General features: G+C 43.6%; 1 long non-coding RNA gene across 3 annotated transcripts; it reads left to right on the forward strand.

Moving 5' to 3' along the window:
* Nucleotides 1-3,778: 3,778 nt before the first annotated feature.
* Nucleotides 3,779-5,975, forward strand: LOC127922877 (uncharacterized). 3 transcript variants are annotated; one of them, XR_008112747.1, is made up of 3 exons: nucleotides 3,779-3,953; nucleotides 5,553-5,687; nucleotides 5,867-5,975. It is a non-coding gene; the product is annotated as an uncharacterized LOC127922877 (long non-coding RNA). The 3 variants fall into 3 exon arrangements; XR_008112749.1 differs by having other exon boundaries at nucleotides 5,553-5,640; nucleotides 5,819-5,975; XR_008112748.1 differs by lacking the exon at nucleotides 3,779-3,953 and adding an exon at nucleotides 5,154-5,294.
* The last annotated feature ends 275 nt before the right edge of the window (nucleotides 5,976-6,250 follow it).

A 6,250-nucleotide genomic window follows, 5' to 3' on the forward strand; every position in this document is an offset into this window, starting at 1 on the left:
GGCTTCTAGATCTGACTGCAGTAGTAATATCTAAAAATTCCACAACAAAACCTAATACACACAATCTATTAAAGGAATGGGATGAGCATATATAAGTATAAAATATATGAATGAGCAGCGTCAGAGCAATAGATAGTGAAGGATACAGGATACAGTATATACATATGAGATGAGTAATTCGAGATATGTAAACATTATTAAAGTGTCTAGTGTTCTATTTATTAAAGTGGCCAATGATATCAAGTCTGTAATGTAGGCAGACGCCTCTCTGTGTTAGTGATGGCTGTTTAACAGTCTGATGGCCTTGAGATAGAAGCTGTTTTTGTGGCAGAGCGGCTAAGATGCAATAGATAGTGAAGGATACAGTATATACATATGAGAAGAGTAACGTAAGATATTTAAACATTCTTAGAGAGTGCTTATGGTGGTAATACTACAGAGATAGAGAGAGGTTATGGTGGTAATACTACAGAGATAGAGAGGGGTTATGGTGGTAATACTACAGAGATAGAGAGGGTTATGGTGGTAATACTACAAAGATAGGGATAGAGAGTGGTTAAGGTGGTAATACTACAGAGCTAGAGAGAGGTTATGGTGGTAATACTACAGAGATAGAGAGGGGGTTATGGTGTTAATACTACAGAGATAGAGGGTGGTTTAGGTGGTAATACTACAGAGATAGAGTGGTTAAGGTGGTAATACTACAGAGATAGAGAGGGGTTATGGTGGTAATACTACAGAGAGAGAGGTGTTATGGTGGTAATACTACAGAGATAGAGAGTGGTTATGGTGGTAACACTGCAGAGTTAGAGAGGGGTTATGGTGGTAATACTACAGAGATAGAGAGTGGTTATGGTGGTAATACTACAGAGATAGAGAGAGGTTAAGGTGGTAATACTACAGCTGGAAGGAAACAGTATTGGGACCAATCAACTACCAGACAGCTGGAAGGAAACAGTATTGGGACCAATCAACTTCCAGACAGCTGGAAGGAAACAGTATTGGGACCAATCAACTACCAGACAGCTGGAAGGAAACAGTAGTGGTGCCATTCCGGAAGCCAGTCAGGAATTGGAACTATGGACCCAGTGCTCTGATTGGAAGGAGAGGTCAGGAAGGGGAGCTATGGACCCAGTACTCCGATTGGAAGGAGAGGTCAGGAAGGGGAACAATGGACCCAGTGCTCTGATTGGAAGGAGAGGTCAGGAAGGGGAACTATGGATCCAGTACTCCGATTGGAAGGAGAGGTCAGGAAGGGGAACAATGGACCCAGTGCTCTGATTGGAAGGAGAGGTCAGGAAGGGGAACTATAGACCCAGTGCTCTGATTGGAAGGAGAGGTCAGGGGCGGCAGGGTACCCTAGTGGTTAGAGCGTTGGACTAGTTAGTAACCAGAAGGTTGCAAGTTCAAACCCCCGAGCTGACAAGGTACAAATCTGTCATTCTGCCCCTGAACAGGCAGTTAACCCACTGTTCCTAGACCATCATTGAAAATAATAATGTTTTCTTAACTGACTTGCCTGGTTAAATAAAGGTAAAATAAATAAAGGTCAGGAAGGCTCAGGGTGAACAAGGAGACTGTAGCTGTATTTTTAGATGTGGAGAAGGTGTATGATATGATGTGGAGAAGGTGTATGATGTGATGTTGAGAAGGTGTATGATATGATGTGGAGAAGGTGTATGATGTGATGTGGAGAAGGTGTATGATGTGGAGAAAGTGTATGATGTGATGTGGAGAAGGTGTATGATGTGATGTTGAAAAGGTGTATGATATGATGTGGAAAAGGTGTATGATGATGTGGAGAAGGTGTATGATGTGGAGAAGGTGTATGATATGATGTGGAGAAGGTGTATGATGTGATGTGGAGAAGGTGTATGATATGATGTGGAGAAGGTATGATATGATGTGGAGAAGGTGTATGATGTGATGTGAGAGAAAGGTGTATGATGTGATGTGGAGAAGGTGTATGATGTGGAGAAGGTATATGATGTGGAGAAGGTGTATGATGTGATGTGGAGAAGTGTATGATATGATGTGGAGAAGGTGTATGATATGATGTGGAGAAGGTGTATGATATGATGGAGAAGGTGTATGATATGATGTGGAGAAGGTGTATGATATGATGTGGAGAAGGTGTATGATATGATGTGGAGAAGGTGTATGATATGATATGATGTGGAGAAGGTGTATGATGATGTGGAGGTGTATGATGTGATGTGGAGAAGGTGTATGATGTGATGTGGAGAAGGTGTATGATGTGATGAGAAGGTATGATATGATGTGGAGAAAGTGTATGATGTGATGTGGAGAAGGTGTATGATATGATGTGAGAAGGTGTATGATGTGATATGATGTGGAAGGTGTATGATATGATGTGGAGAAGGTGTATGATGTGATGTGGAGAAGGTGTATGATATGATGTGGAGAAGGTGTATGATGTGATGTGGAGAAGGTGTATGATGTGATGTGGAGAAGGTGTATGATGTGATGTGGAGAAGGTGTATGATGTGATGTGGAAGGAGGGGTTGCTAATGAAGCTTGATATTATGGGTGAAGGAGAAGGAACACACCACTGGATAAAGCACTTCCTGTTCTCTATCACCCCTTTTTACCTGGTGGATAACGATTCACCGCAGGGGAGACTGATTAGTCCTCTGTTGTTTTCAATCATGATCAATGATGTTCATTTAGGTACAGATGGATATTGGGAGGTCGTTATTTGCAGATGATGGCGCCGTATGGAAGAGGGGAAGAAATGTGCCATACATAGTCAGGAAGGTACAGGAAGCAATTGATGTGGTGGAGCGATGGGCATTAATGTGGGGATTCAGGTTCTCTGTAGAGAAAACGCAGTTCTTTACCAGGAGGAAGGTGGGCGATAAGGTATGCTTGAGGTTATGTGGGAGAAACTAGGGTGGGGGCATTCAGGTTCCTTGGGGTGTACTTTGACACTATTCTGACCTGGCAAGAACACATCGAGAGAGTGGTGGGAAAATGTAAGAAGGTGCATAATGTTATATAGGTGGAGATGGGGGATGTGCTATTGCAGATTAGGAGACAGCAGCTACAGGGACATGGGGTGTCTCGTCCTGTGAATGGGGATTTTACAGGCATGCTGGGAACATGAGCGAGGACAGAACACAAGCTTTGTTGGTGGGTGGGTAATACCCAGGCGATGGAGATGGGAGTTTAGCCCCACGGAAGCTATTCCGGTGAACCCACCATGGCTCCTCCTGTCTGCAGTGGTGGAGCTGATGGCCATACTGTTGGCCTGGCACTGGCTGGAGGAAGTCAAGCCACACAGAGGAGTTATATTCTCTGATTCATATGCAGTGTTGATGAGTCTGCTGTCCTTTAGGTCAGTTAGCAGACAAAGAACTGCTTTATGAGGTGCTACAACCACATAGCAGGATTAGACAGATGGGTACACAGATAACATTGACTTGGGTCCCAGCATATGTGGGGTGGAGGGGAACGAGGCAGCTAATGTATGGGCTTAACAAGCACTTAGTAGTGGGCATGGTGATGTTGTAGTTTCAATGAGCAAGGCAGAGGCAAAAAGCCTGAAATGGACAGTGATGGTGTAGAGATGACAGTAGCAGGTTAACAGCCTGATATAGACAGTGATGGTGTAGAGATAACAGGTTAACAGCCTGATATAGACAGTGATGGTGTAGAGATGACAGGAGCAGGTTAATAGCCTGATATAGACAGTGATGGTGTAGAGATGACAGGTTAATAGCCTGATATAGACAGTGATGGTGTAGAGATGACAGGTTAAAGCCTGATATAGACAGTGATGGTGTAGAGATGACAGGTTAAAAGCCTGATATAGACAGTGATGGTGTAGAGATGACAGGAGCAGGTTAAAGCCTGATATAGACAGTGATGGTGTAGAGATGACAGGAGCAGGTTAAAGCCTGATATAGACAGTGATGGTGTAGAGATGACAGGTTAACAGCCTGATATAGACAGTGATGGAGTAGAGATGAGGTTAACAGCCTGATATAGACAGTGATGGAGTAGAGATGACAGGTTAACAGCCTGATATAGACAGTGATGGAGTAGAGATGACAGGTTAACAGCCTGATATAGACAGTGATGGTGTAGAGATGACAGGGAGCAGGTTAAAGCCTGATATAGACAGTGATGGTGCAGAGATGACAGGTTAAAGCCTGATATAGACAGTGATGGAGTAGAGATGACAGGTTAACAGCCTGATATAGACAGTGATGGAGTAGAGATGACAGGTTAACAGCCTGATATAGACAGTGATGGAGTAGAGATGACAGGAGCAGGTTAAAGCCTGATATAGAAAGTGATGGTGTAGAGATGACAGGAGCAGGTTAATAGCCTGATATAGACAGTGATGGTGTAGAGATGACAGGTTAAAGCCTGATATAGAAAGTGATGGTGTAGAGATGACAGGCAGGTTAACAGCCTGATATAGACAGTGATGGTGTAGAGATGACAGGTTAACAGCCTGATATAGACAGTGATGGAGTAGAGATGACAGGTTAACAGCCTGATATAGACAGTGATGGAGTAGAGATGACAGGTTAACAGCCTGATATAGACAGTGATGGAGTAGAGATGACAGCAGGTTAAAGCCTGATAGAAAGTGATGGTGTAGAGATGACAGGGATAGCCTGATATAGACAGTGATGGTGTAGAGATGACAGGTTAACAGCCTGATATAGACAGTGATGGAGTAGAGATGACAACAGCCTGATATAGACAGTGATGGTGTAGAGATGACAGGTTAACAGCCTGATATAGACAGTGATGGTGTAGAGATGACAGGAGCAGGTTAAAAGCCTGATATAGACAGTGATGGTGTAGAGATGACAGGAGCAGGTTAACAGCCTGATATAGACAGTGATGGTGTAGAGATGACAGGTTAACAGCCTGATATAGACAGTGATGGTGTAGAGATGACAGGAGCAGGTTAACAGCCTGATATAGACAGTGATGGTGTAGAGATGACAGGAGCAGGTTAACAGCCTGATATAGACAGTGATGGTGTAGAGATGACAGGTTAAAGCCTGATATAGACAGTGATGGTGTAGAGATGACAGGAGCAGGTTAACAGCCTGATATAGACAGTGATGGTGTAGAGATGACAGGTTAACAGCCTGATATAGACAGTGATGGTGTAGAGATGACAGGTTAACAGCCTGATATAGACAGTGATGGTGTAGAGATGACAGGTTAACAGCCTGATATAGACAGTGATGGTGTAGAGATGACAGGTTAATAGCCTGATATAGACAGTGATGGTGTAGAGATAACAGGTTAACAGCCTGATATAGACAGTGATGGTGTAGAGATGACAGGTTAACAGCCTGATATAGACAGTGATGGAGTAGAGATGACAGGTTAACAGCCTGATATAGACAGTGATGGAGTAGAGATGACAGGTTAAAAGCCTGATATAGACAGTGATGGCGTAGAGATGACAGGTTAATATCCTGATATAGACAGTGATGGTGTAGAGATGACAGGTTAACAGCCTGATATAGACAGTGATGGTGTAGAGATGACAGGAGCAGGTTAAAGCCTGATATAGACAGTGATGGTGTAGAGATGACAGGTTAAAGCCTGATATAGACAGTGATGGTGTAGAGATGACAGGAGCAGGTTAAAGCCTGATATAGACAGTGATGGTGTAGAGATGACAGGAGCAGGTTAAAGCCTGATATAGACAGTGATGGAGTAGAGATGACAGGTTAAAAGCCTGATATAGACAGTGATGGAGTAGAGATGACAGGAGCAGGTTAATAGCCTGATATAGACAGTGATGGAGTAGAGATGACAGGTTAACAGCCTGATATAGACAGTGATGGTGTAGAGATGACAGGAGCAGGTTAAAGCCTGATATAGACAGTGATGGTGTAGAGATGACAGGAGCAGGTTAAAGCCTGATATAGACAGTGATGGTGTAGAGATGACAGGAGCAGGTTAAAGCCTGATATAGACAGTGATGGAGTAGAGATGACAGGAGCAGTGGAACAGAGATTCTAAGTGTTGGCATCTATTCCAAGTACAGAGGTTGAATAAGACCTTAAATGTGATAGGAAAGGATCCAACCAGAAAGTGTGATTATTACCAGGAAACAGAGACAGTGGAGCTGATACTGTGTGCGCAGTGTGAGAGGGGAAGAGAGGCTGAGGTTCAGAATGAGAGGGAAAGAGAGGCTGAGGTTCAGAATGAGAGGGAAAGAGAGGCTGAGGTTCAGAATGAGAGGGAA

This window comes from Oncorhynchus keta, unplaced genomic scaffold, assembly GCF_023373465.1.
Source record: "Oncorhynchus keta strain PuntledgeMale-10-30-2019 unplaced genomic scaffold, Oket_V2 Un_contig_2746_pilon_pilon, whole genome shotgun sequence".
Taxonomy (NCBI): Eukaryota; Metazoa; Chordata; class Actinopteri; order Salmoniformes; family Salmonidae; genus Oncorhynchus; species Oncorhynchus keta.